Raw genomic sequence first — 13310 nt, 5'->3', positions numbered from 1 at the left:
TTTGAGACCTGGCGGTGATATTGCGCTATATAAAAACCCATCCATCCATCCATCCATTCCATCCAATATATCAAGAAAACCGATCAAGGATTCCCTGGGGGACGTAAGATAGAGCAGAACATCTTCCGCATAGAGAGAGATTTTATCCTCCCAATCGGGGGTCCATCTCAATCCGCAAATCCTCCTATCCCAGCGAACCCATGCCGCAAGAGGCTCAAGTGCCAATACGAACAGAAGCGGGAGAGGGGACATCCCTGTCGCGTGCCCCTTCCCAAAGGGAAATCCTCCGATCTATGATTGTTCACCACCACTCTGGCAAGGGGGCCCGAGTACAGAAGGCGGACCCAATCGATGAATTCTAGCCCTATACCCATCTTGCCCAAGACCACGTATAAAAAGGGCCATTTCTCTCTGTCAAACGCCATGGTGGCATCTAACGAGAGCAAGACCGCTGGTTCATGTATCTGGGCCGCTCCAGCTATAATTCCATGCAACCTCCGAATGTTAAGGGCTGTATTGCGGCGGGGCATAAAGCCCGATTGATCTGGATGCACAATGGTCGTGATCACCTTGACCAGCCGCGTAGCCAGCAATTTAGCCAGTATCTTCGGCTCGGCATTTAACAGGGAGATCGGCCGATAGGAAGAGCACAGAGTCCGGGGCTTACCATCCTTGTATATGACAACTATGTTGGCGACTCGATGATCATATGGGAGGCAGCCTTTCTCCCCATTTTCTTCAAACATCTCTCGGAGAAACGGCGCCAGTCTATTGACATTCAATTTATAAAGTTCTATAGGGATCCCGTTAGGGCCCGTGGCCTTCCCGGAACGCACCGCTCTGATGGCCTGGGCAACCTCCTCATTAGTAAAAGGAGAGTCCAGGTTCTTCCTATCGTCCTCCGAGAGTGCGGGCATTTGTATGTCTCGCAGCATGGCCTCGTTATCCACCTCAGTGTATTCACCCGTGGCCGTGTATACCGAATCGTAGTAAGTCGCGAACTCCTCCGCTGTCTGCTGAGGTTCCGTAATACTTTCTGAACTCTCTGTATGCAATTCTGGAATCAATCTGGACCCACACTCTCCCCTCTCCAACCACGCGATCAACTTCCCCGCCCTATCTCCGTGTTCATACACCCTACTTTGGGTGTCCGCATGCTGCTCACGGGCCCTCCCATGTGCCAGGTTCCTGTACTCATCTCTCAGGAGACTCAGACAGTGTTTCTCCTCCGGGGCACTATCTCCAGACTCCTCCCCTTCCAGTGTAGTCATCTCTGTCTCGATTCTGTCCACCTCTGCGCGGCCCCATCTCCTCTTTTCGGCAATTAACGATAGCACCTCTCCCCAGATCACGGTCTTATATGCTTCCCACAGGAAACCACAGGACTCTACAGTTCCTACATTATTTTGAAAATACTGTTCCGTAATCTGCACTATTTCCTTTTTGGTGGCGGGATCTCTTAAATGCCATGCACTTATAGGAGCTATCCGACCCACGTCTATCCGACCCACGTCTCTCCGACCCACCTCTATTCGAAGCCAAATCGGTGAATGATCCGATATCCCTCTGCCCAGGTGTCTCACCTCCCAAATGTCTGCCAGCTGCGACGTTGGCACCAGGATATAATCCAACCTTGATAAGGAATGATGGGTGGCAGAGGCTTGAGTGTAGTATCTTTCCCCCGGGTGACGCTGGCGCCATCCGTCCGCGAGCCCTGTGGTTTCCAGGAGATCGGACAACCACCGCCGTGACATCGGGAGGGTCCTAGCAGGGTGTCTATTCAATTTGCCATCTACCACTGAATTAAAGTCCCCTCCCACTATCAACAACCCCATGGGCAACATCAAGAAGATTCTGCACAGATCTCAAAAGGTGTCAGCCTGAAGGGCCGGGGGGACATATATTGACAGGAAGGTAACTGTTCTTCCCTCCCACTGTCCCGAAACGCCAATGTACCTACCTGTAGCATCTTCCTAAGTGGCATGTATGGTCAATGGGAAGGAATTCCTGACCAATATTCCTACCCCTCTGGATACCGTGGTGAACTCAGCATGTGCAACCAAATTATATCCACCCTTATGCAGTGCCATGCAACGGTTACCTATCAGGTGGGTCTCCTGTAGCATCACAACATCTGGGGAGTGGCTCCTAATCAACTGAGAGACCATTCCCCTCTTCATCTTGTCCCCTAGTCCATTAACATTCCAGCTGAGCGTGGCAATCCCCACTCCTAGCATATTAGAAGTCATGTAATCAGAACATCATTGCCTCGACACCCAATGCCAAAATTAATCCAAAAACATTCTGTTAACAATCTTACATACCAGGAAAATCTTAAAACCAAACCCCCCCATTTTCTCCCACCCCTCCCCTGCACCCTGCACCCCTGCATTAGACAAATGCCCCACCCCAACTTGCAGTGTGCCTGTCGCCCCACTCTACACACTAAGGTAACTAAAAGTAGTAACGAGGAGGAACCTAGCGCCCAGCCCCTCCTCCCCCAACAGAATTTGCGTCCCATGTCTAGTTCGCCGGTCCCCTTATGCTACATATCTAATAAGTTATGGCACACCTCAACCCCATCGCCTACTATGTCAACAGTTCAACAGTTCACAGAGCCGCCATCCTTCCTGTTCCTGCCGTTCTTCCACCATTTCTCGGTGTTGCTCCTTCGATCAATCTGACACTTGACAATCAACCCAGTCCGACGCCACCTCTGGATTGACGAAGAACCAGGTTTTGCCCTCAATCTCCACTCGAAGTCTCGCCTGAAAGATCATAGAATACCTGAGCCCTTTGTCTCTAAGCTTTTTCTTAACTGAAAGAAAGCTTTGCCTTAGCTTCTGCACCGCCTGAGTGAAGTCAGGGAAGAAGGAAAGGGTAGCATTTTCGTATCGCAGTGGGTCTTCAGAGCGTGCCACTTGTAATATCGCATCCCTACCTCAAAAGTTTAGTACCCTTGCGATCATCGGGCGAGGAGGCGCCCCAGGTCTAGGTCTGCCGCCCGGCACTTGGTGTGCCCGTTCAATTGTAAAAAAGTTGCTAAAACCTTTTGGCTTGTGGTGGTTCAGGACAATGTCTTCCACAAACAACCCGGGAGCTGGGCCTTCCGCTTTTTCTGGCATACCAAGAATGCGAATATTATTACGCCTATTTCTTCCCTCGTATTCGTCCAGCTTCCGGCACGAAGAATGTCGTGAGGACTTTAGGTCACGCACCTCCCGCTGCAACACCGCCATGCCATCCACCAAGCTGGCAGTTTTGATGTCAAGTGACTTGACTTTCTCGCTCGTCTTTGCGTGATCCGCACGCAATATGTTGACCTCCAGCTGTACTGCATCCAATTTATTGTCTAGCGAGTCAATTTTTTCCACCATGGAGGTTTGGACCTTATTTATGGCCGCCATGACGTCTGCCAGCGTTGGCTCCGCCGCATCACCTGGTGCGTCCCCTCCGAGCGATGCAGTCCTCCTCAGCTCCCCCATGGAACCCTAAGGCAACGTGTACCATTCCAGTTTGTTGGATTGTACAATTTTCAGCCCTCTCGCGCTCCTGGGCGGTGCCCTGTCAGCGTCCGACTTTGACGCCATTATGGCGACCTCCTCTTTCGCTTCCCAGGCGTGGATCACGCACCCCCTCAAGGGAACTACTAGTCAATATCTCCCAGCCTACGTCTCTCTCGGGCACGTGTAGCGGCCACCAATCCCCCACTTTGTTCGACCGGCAACTCCAGGCTCTCCTCCTGTCGCTGGGGTCAGTAGCTTCTCTCGGCGTCACCCATGCCCACAAGGCCTCCTCTTCTCACAATGCGGGCCCCCTCCTCAATCCCACAACTCTCCTGCGCGGGTGGCTCCCCGGGCTTCACAGACACCTCCGATCCTCCTAATTCAGGGATGGGCCCAAGCCGCAGACCAACACAGGGCGCCATTCCCCAGCTGCTGGTAGCATGCAAATGTTTGGGGCACCAAGAATGGGGCACCCTGGGATCCACTTTGCGACAGCAAACGTAGTGGTGCGGCTCCTAGGCAGGGTTTCTCTGCCTCCCTGCAGTTTTCAAGCCCTATGTCCCGCACTGATTATCTGCGCACCACGCTCCCGCACCAGTGCCGCGGTCCTCCAATGCACACAATATGCGGGGCACAGCCGCACGCCAGGGCACTGTCCGCGCCTACCAAACGCATAGTGAGCTCCTCAGTGGCCACCGCCTTCCCCTCTGGTCTCACCGCTGCTTACCCTCTGCGTACTGGTCATTCGCCCCGTAGCTGCTAGCGCTAACTCGGCAGTTGTGCCACCATGCCTGTCATCACTGCCCGTCCCGGTGCACTGGCAGCACCAGTTGTGGCTGTCTAATTACAGGGCCGGATCGGTATCTCCTGCTCCCGGCCCCGACGATGGCGCACTCCCGGACGGATCACCCACACACTTTAGTCCCCGGCTCTGGTAGGGGGCAGGACGCGGCACCACAGGCTGTGCATTATTGGGCAGAAATGGTCAGTTCAGCCCCATCTTGCATCGGGGGGCACCGTGACCATATCCCCGCTCTTCCCGCTGTTCCGGTGGTATCAGCGGTGTTTTCTTGAGTATGGGGCCGGACCGGTGCTTCCTGGTCTCGGCCCCGATGTTGTTGCCTTTGCGGCCGGATCACTGGCACACTTTAGTCCCCGGCTCCGGAAGGGGTAGGCCACAGGGCTGCAGGCAGCGAACTGCGGGGCAGAAATGCACGGATCCGCACCAAACTTCACAGGGGGGCACCGCTTCAGTTCCCCCGCCGAATTCTGGCTTTGGGTCACAGGATGGAGGTCAGGATATATAGGAGGGAGGGACGGGGTCTCCGGAGCCGAGGTTTCACGCGGCCATCATGGTCGCGCTGGTGAGGCGATGTCCATCATGATCTTCTCCATTTTTAAAAAGCGTGACCAAGGGGATGAAAGCTGTTACTGCCTGATCTCTCCGTTGACTCTATGGTGAAGATCCTAGGCCACATCCTTTCATCTCATCTTGAGGCCTGGGTTGAGAACTCTAGAACACTTTCCAATATTCAGTATGGGTTCAACAGAGGACTTGGGATGGAGGACCAATGGCTTAATCTCTCCCTTCTGTTAGACAAGTATACCATTGCCAAGCAGGGCTCCCTTGATTTGGGTTTTATGGACCTCCCTAGTTCTTTTGATTGCACTTCTCATAGCAAATTATGGAACTTTGTGGAAGATCTAGGCATGGACAGGTCTATAATCAACCAGAGACATTTATTGGAAATCCAGGGCATCAATGAGGTTAATCTCGGGAGGGAATGCTCAGAGTCCTTTGGTTTCCATCGGGGGGTAAGAAAAGGCTGTATTCTTGCACCTTTTCCATTCACAATTTGTATTAACCACTTGAAGAGGAAATTGGTTCAAAGGTGCAGGGACCTGCCCCAGATCAGACAGCACCCTATCCCAGCTCTACTGTATGCAGATGATGCTGTGCTTCTGGGGTGCATCCCCCTATCATAAAAGCCCATTCTAGATCAATGCTTAGCCTTTATTGAAGGTTTGGACCTCAAAGTTAATAATAGTAAAGCTTTTGTCATGTCCTATAGCCCAAAACATGTCAACATGTCAAATCAATAATATTCTTGTACTCTGAACTCATGCTATCTGCAAATAATTTCACTTATCTTGGTCTTGTTTTTAACAATTCTGAGTCTTAGCACCAGCAGTTGGAGTTCAGAAACAGCGAGCTTGAATGGAACAACAATGCCCTCTTCCGTTTTACCACTAAATTAGGAAGGAGATCCATACATCATAGCTTAGCAATCTATCAGGAGGAATGCCTAATCGTGGCTCCCTATGGGCCCAAGGTCTGAGGCCTCAATAAAGAAATTGGGGTACAGTTAACTGAAAACATGTTCGCCCTCTGCTTACTTTCCCTCTCCCAATGCCATGCCACTTTTATTTGCCTGAACGAGTTGGAGATAATCCCCTTGGAGTATAAAATCCGGACCCGCTCCCTTATGCTGTGGTGATGAGTCTGGACCAATGACGAACTGGCACAAAACAGACCGATCATTGACGATTGTTTAATCGGAGTCTTGAAATCCCTTGGCAGAGGGAGATTATGAATATGACTTTAGCTCTGTCTAGACCAGAGTTGTTTAACAACCCATCATCCCTATTCTCCCTCATCAAAAGAATACTGAGGGACATGTGTTATGCACAGTATGGAGCTGTAAGGTGGGACAAAGTTAGAACTGTCCCCTCGGCTATATTGTATATCTTGCTGGCCCCGTTTGATGGACCACAGCTCTTTTTGCTACTTAATGCCTAGCACTACCAGAAATTCCTTATTTTGAGAATCAGACTCAATTGATTCCATTGGCTAATGGCATTCGCTCACTGCAATACTGAGAATGTACCTGCATCACTGTCCCTGGGATTCGATCTCTCCACAAAGTATTTTGCATGTAATGCTGTTTTGTTGTTTTTATGCTTAACCAAGATCAAGTATTATGAAAGTTCTTTTGAACAAACTCTCCCTAAGACACTGCAAGAAAGCACCTTATATCCTTCAACATGAAAACCCCTTGGGGTAGCAATGCGCCTTACAAATCTAAATAACCTAACATCTAGCTACTTTCATCGATCAACGCATCAGGATAAAGTCATGATGCAGCCCCATGTTGGCCCTGAATGTGGATTCTTCTCCCCTTTGTCATGCTTAGACTATAAAATCCATAGGTAAGGTCTTCTGCATGGGGGGATTTGCTCTTCATTTTGCATTTGTTTATAATTTCATTCATGTTTTTAGACTTGTGGTCTAAAGACTGATGACTCTTATAATGCCTTACTAAGTTTTATTGTCCTTTTCTCGTACAACACTATCAGCTAACTCTGGGCGGTGAACTCCGCTCCGCTCGTGGAGTTTGTGGAGTTTTCTGCACTCCGCGTTACGCGGAGTTTGCGGGGTTAAAAAAAACTCTGCTTCACGTTGCGGAGCGGACTTTTTTTCCTACCTCGCGTTCGTCAATGTCAAGTTGGCGACCGCGAGCGAGGAAAATCAACCTCCCAGCAAGAAATTTCCTTGTTTGCGATCGGCAACATCAAGTTGGCGAGCGTGAGAGTGGCAAATCAACATCCCGGCAAGATTTCTCAACACGAGGGTCAGGTTTCTCATTGCGAATGGTCGCGTATGCTCGTGACAGCTCGCGTTGAGAAACTGCCCATTAGCGTTGAGAAAGCGGCCGCTCAAGAAAAAATCTACTCGAGTGGCAGAAAAGGAAAGCGGGGACCGCTTACATTGTGCATGGCGCCGTTCAATATGATCGCAAAGTGCGGACAAGCATCCGGCACTGTGCAATCACCGCATACTGCATTTTTCTATCATACTCCATCGCTTGCGGAGCTCCGCATAGTGCGGCAGAGTTTTTTTTACACTTCCCAGGGTTCCACGCGGTGCAACTTCGCGAACTCCGCCCAGGTTTACTACCAGCACTCTAGTTAGTTGCCCTCTGGAAGCCATCCCTAGCTAGGCGGTGGCCCCATTCTTTCCTTTTATGTTATACGGCGTGAGCCAGTGGTTTTGGACTCAGGGGTTCTGGTTCTCTTATTAAGCCCACCAAGAAGGTTGTTAATTTGATGATGCCTTGTTCTCATTTTTAATTGAGTTTCCATCTATGTAGAGCTGGCATACTGGTGCTCCCCTTAGGACATATCAGACATTTCGAAGTAATAATTATGTCGACAAGAGTGCACAGCGAATCATTAGTTGAGGTTTTTCTTCTTCCTTCTCTAGTGTATTGATTCTGATTACGTACTGCTTTTATTTGGATGTTATGGATTGGGGATTGCCAAAGCATGATAGTGCTCTAACATGAACTGCCTTATTATGTATCGTCGTTGATATATTTGGATATCAATTGTATTTTAATGTTTTTGTTCCTATTCTTTTGCACATTTATGGTCTATTTATTTAGATTGAATAAAGTTCATTCTGATTCTGACTGCAAAATTGAATAGAACTGGATAAAGAAGAAAACCCTTCTTCAGATAGGAGAATAAAGGAAGGTATGCTCACTGGCGTAATGAAACTTGAGGGGGCCTACCTGCAAGGCACATGGAGTGGCCCCCTCTGCTAAATCAGGAGCTCTGCAGCCAGAGTGCTGTGCTGAGGGGTCCCCCTGGAGTGTGGGCCTCCCCGCTCCACGGGGATGCGGGGGCCTGTGTTATGCCCCTGGGTAAGCTGTGAATAGTATGGTGGTAACTGTGGTCTATCAGAAGTGGCACGAGGGATGATAGTATTAAAGAGGGACACAATAAGCATATAATAAGAGAAGCTAAATGAATTAAAACAGATGGATCATTTTCAAAGGACTCATGCACTATTGTGATTATGGTAAGACATAAAGGAAAGCAACTGCAAAGAGTAAAAGGCAAAATGTAAATGTAAATGTATTGCGACTTATATAGCGCACGTATCACCCGAAGGTATCAAGGCGCTTGCTTAGGGAACCCGTCCTGGTATTCCCCTGTGAGATACCCCGGCAGGGTATCCACAAGGTGAAAGCCAGGCATCCCGCCACGAGGGGCCGTAGTGGAGATTAAGCAAGCTATTGCCCAGAGTCGCAGAGTGTGACCCCGTGAGTCGAGTAGGCACCGGAGCGAGAATTGTCGAGTCCGTGGAATTTTTGAGCCCGAGACCCGCCAAGGCGGGGAATCGAACCCTGGTCCACGACCGATCTCAGCTTCCGGGTCTGCCGCCTCTAACCACTGAGCCACGCTTCTCCACTTCCACAAGGGAAAATTGATTCAATATGAAAAGACTATGTTTTGAGGCCAGAAAAAAGAACTTGAATCATGTTTTGATACATGCAAGTAAAATTTACAGGCAACAAACATCAGAGGACAAAAATTTTAGGAGTCCTTAAGTTAATAGTCCTAACTTTAGGACTCCTAAATGCCTTCTGTGAATACCAAAAGTCTTATAGTTAGGATTTTTCTCAGTTTAGGAGTCCTAAAGTTAGGAGTCCTAACTTTACTACTCCTAAACTGAGAAAAATCCTAACTTTAAGACTTTCGGTATTCACAGAAGGCATTTAGGAGACTTAAAGTTGGGACTCCTAACTGTTGTGAATGCCGAAATGAGTAAGTGCCCTCTGTGAATACCAAAATGAGTAAGTGCCTTCTGTGAATACCAAAATGGTAGTAAGTTTAGGATTTTGTCTTGAGTTAGTTCTGTGAATCGGGCCCTAAGTTTCTGGGAGGAGAGTAATGGAAATCTTTTTAATAAAAGAAAGCAAACTGGAGCAATGAGGAAAGCAGCTACAACAGAAGAAATATGTGGAAGGAGTTATTTACCAAGCTTTTAAGATAAAACATGTTTTTTTGTATTGAACGAATGAAAGGCTTGGCTAGGCTGTTGAAGGACTTATAGAACAGAATGAATGCATGTATCAGAGATGAAAAAAATGTTTTATGATATTTGAAGTATAAAGGGTACATACATCTAATACAGAGGTGTATGTTGCTGAAGTGGTAAACAGAAAGAGAAAGACTATAGTGTGCCATTGATATAGATGAACACATTTGTAAAGTAATTGATGGTGAAACCATAGAAAAAGAAAAGCTATTACCAGTAAAAGAAAGTTGACAATTGTAAGAAATTGGGATATTAGTTGAGGAGGTAAGTACCCATCTCTAGTAATAATTACAATACTTGTCAGGATGAACCGCTAAAGTCACTAAATAAAGTTGAGCTCAACTCCTTGCTTGCTATGAATCAGAGCAGACATTATTAACTTAGATGTGTAAAGTGTTTATGCAGTACTAAAACAGTTCAATTCAATTCAATATCAACTTTATTCGGTAGTTTTGTAAAACACCATAAAAGTTCAGTAAAGATAAAAACACAGTTACAATTTTATCAGAAAAAATTAAAAAGTTGTTGAATGTACATTTTGTTAAAAAAGATACATAAAAGTGACAAGTGCATCTCAGTTTCATTAGCGCAGATTTTTACCACATGTGCGAAGACATTCAGTTTTTCTGTTATCTCAGTCCCTTCGTTAATATGTAAGAGCGATGTCGTTCGAGGTTATAAATTTGTGCGATGGCGTATACAAAATTTAAGGTAAGATACAATCGCTTTGGCATAATTTTCATTTTCAAGGTACTGTAGTGCCAGATACGCTGGGCGACATTGACGAAAACCCCAGAACTTCAAAATGGGGAGTATCCAGCGCTTCCGGGGCTCAGTAAAGAATTTGCAAAATAGCATTGTGTGTATCGTTGATTGTGGGGACACCAAATCACAAGGGCACATAGAGGCGGTAGATGTCCTGACATTTTGCTCAGGAAATGCAACTAATAAATGGAACAAGTCGAGTCTAAAGCGGGTAAGCAGCATTCTTTCGAACTGTGTTATTTTAAAATTCAGGTAGGGTTCAGCAGAGAGCACAGTTTGAACTAGCAAGGAGTGTTGGACTGATGGCTTATGGACCTCGGATAATATGCGTAGCTGACGTAGATGAATTAAACACTCCCTTTTTAAGTTCTTTTTTGGGATTTCCTCTATCAGCGATGGGTGGTCAAAGTACTTTCTATATCCAAGATCTGTTAATAACGCTTTGACGTATGACAGCCATTTGATTTTCTTAGCATGGTCTAGCGTTAAAATGTCTTGAATAATCGTCCTAGTCAAATGGCATTGCTCGGTAGCCCATATTCTGCGCCACAACATTATTGGTTGTAGTTTTATGATGTCTGTGATGTAATCAATGCCCAGCTCAATGTGGCAGGCATAGGTGGAACAGGTTTTGGGCACCGCCAGCAAATATCTCAAGAAAGAGTTCTCTATTGTTTGTATTGAGTCCACATTTAAAAAACCCCAGATCCCCGCCCCGTATGTTGCAGTGCTTACACATTTTGCATTATATATTTGCACTAGTTCTTTAATTGGTCTCTGCCCCAATCTCTGCGAGAAGGTTTTTAGCGACGATGTCTCTCGGAGGAGAACCAGTTTTCTTGCGTTAATGGCTGGGGTCCATTTGAATTTATCGTCAATGACGATCCCTAAATAGGGATAGGTTTTAGTCCTGTCCAGGCATTCGCCCAGCACCATTATCTTCCTATATCTTGCATTTCTTTTCTCCCCTGCGTGCATAGTATACGTTTTTTTTGCGTTTAGTTTCAGGTTTAGACTTGCCATAAAATCACAGTATCTGTTCAGGGCCCTTTGTAGTTCATTTGGTGTTCTTGCTAAAATACCAGCATCGTCGGCATATAAGAGTGCTGGTATCTGCCGACGAGCTGTTAACGGGAGGTCCTTGCTGCCTTGTAGCATGGCAGCCTCTAAGCCATTCGTATAGAGGGTGAATAGAAAGGGGGCCAGTACGCACCCCTGCCTGACCCCCTTTTCCACCCTAAAAGAGTTAGTGAGCTCACCCTTTGTCCCGAATCTTACCCTGCCTGTGGTACCTGTATATAGTTCACGGAGGAAATCCACAATTGGCGTGGGAACACCCATTTTCAAGATTGTAATCCACAGCGTTGAGTGTGCCACGCAGTCAAACGCTGCGGAAAGATCAACATAGGCCATGTGAAATGAGGACCCTTTGACATCCAGATATTTGCTCGCCAGTAGGGACAGGTTTAGGGCCTGATCAACTGTTCCTAGTCCCTCCGGAAGCCATATTGTAGGTCTGAAATAATTTTGTGATCGGTGGCCCATTCCTGGAGGCGGTCAAGGAGTATTCGTCCTGCCATTTTGCCTAGTGAGTCCAGGAGGGAGATCGGCCTGTAGCATGTTGGGCTATTTCTATCTCCTTTCTTAAAAATAGGTACCAACGTTGATGTTTTCCAAGACTCCAAAATGCCTACTTCGATGGTAGCATTCAGGACGTTGGTTAATAACGGGGTCCAGAGATCTGGGAGGTGTTTAAAAACGTCAACCGGAACGCCGTCCGGTCCTGGTGCTTTCGCTGATTTTGAGGAATTTAGAGCTTTTTGGACCTCTTCGTGGGAAAAGTGAAGATTTAACGGATAGGCAATGTGTGGCAGAAGTTTCGCAAAGACTTTGGTAAAATGGCTCACCCATTCATGTTGACTTATGGCTACATCAATTGATGGAGAGTTGGCTTTCTCTGTTAGGAATGGGGAACGGACTATCTGCCAGAACAAGGCACTGTTATTTAGTTCCGAGCTTTGGGTCAGTTTTGACCATAATTCAGCTTTTACTTCCTTTTTCCTGTTATTTATGGTAGCTGTATACTCTTTTCTGAGTCTGATGATTTCGACTCTGTCCCTGCGATCACTATTCAGAGCTTCCTTTAGGCGTGTAGATGCTTTGGTGCATGCTGAATCAAACCATCCTTTCTTTGATTGGGGCCTTTGTTTGTGCTTTTTGGTTAGTTCTTTTTGTATGGTTGTTGTAATTGAGAGGAAGCTTACTATAGTTTCAGTGGGGTGGATGGTGGGGTCCAAGCAATTTATAATATCCGTTTGATTATTTGTGACAATTTTTTTTGTTATTATTTCTTTGTCAATATTGCCCCACTTTAATGTAAAGCCATTCAAAGAGCCTAGTTCTAGATCACTTTGATTTAGAGCGGTCAAAATATCATATGGTTTATTCTTTGTTATTTCAGCAAGGACCATAGTAATGGGAAAGTGGTCGCTTAGAGGATTGTTAATGACCTTGAAATCTTCTACGGTAAATCCTATGGGTGATGAGATCAATATGAAGTCAATTAGGCTTGTTAGACCTCTTCCGTTAAATGTGGGCTGAAATTGAACAGGTGGATTCTTTATTTCATTAGCGAAACTTAGTTCTAGTTCAGCCATGATTTCATTCATTATTTCCCCCCCCATTAGAATGTGTAAAATGCGTGAGGTTTGTGTCGGGCTCGTCACTAATACCGCATTTATTGTTATCACTATTGCTGCATAGATGTAGATTGAAATCTCCGCCCCAGATTGTTGTGCATGTCTTTTTGATGTGATTAGTTCGTTGCTCTTGTATTATTGCGGATATCTCTGGGAGTAGCGTACTCATATCGGAGTTGGAGAGATTGTTATAAAAGTTTGTAATAAAGTATAGTCTTTGTTTAGTGACCTTTACCGCTATGATCTGGAAATTTGTATCTAAACTTATGGGGATTATCTCCTCCACCGGAAGGGTATTTTTGATGTAAGTAACTAAGCCTCCGCTATTTCTGCCAGAGGTTGATTTCGTCGCAGGTGACCAAAAAGTTTTAAAGCCTAGTATGTGTATAGGCCTTATGGCCCACGTCTCCTGAAGACAGGTACAACCGCTCAAATTGATCTGGCTTAGGAAAT

This window comes from Lissotriton helveticus, chromosome 8 (genome assembly GCF_964261635.1).
Source record: "Lissotriton helveticus chromosome 8, aLisHel1.1, whole genome shotgun sequence".
Taxonomy (NCBI): domain Eukaryota; kingdom Metazoa; phylum Chordata; class Amphibia; order Caudata; family Salamandridae; genus Lissotriton; species Lissotriton helveticus.
Note: the sequence above shows the minus strand (reverse complement) of the source record.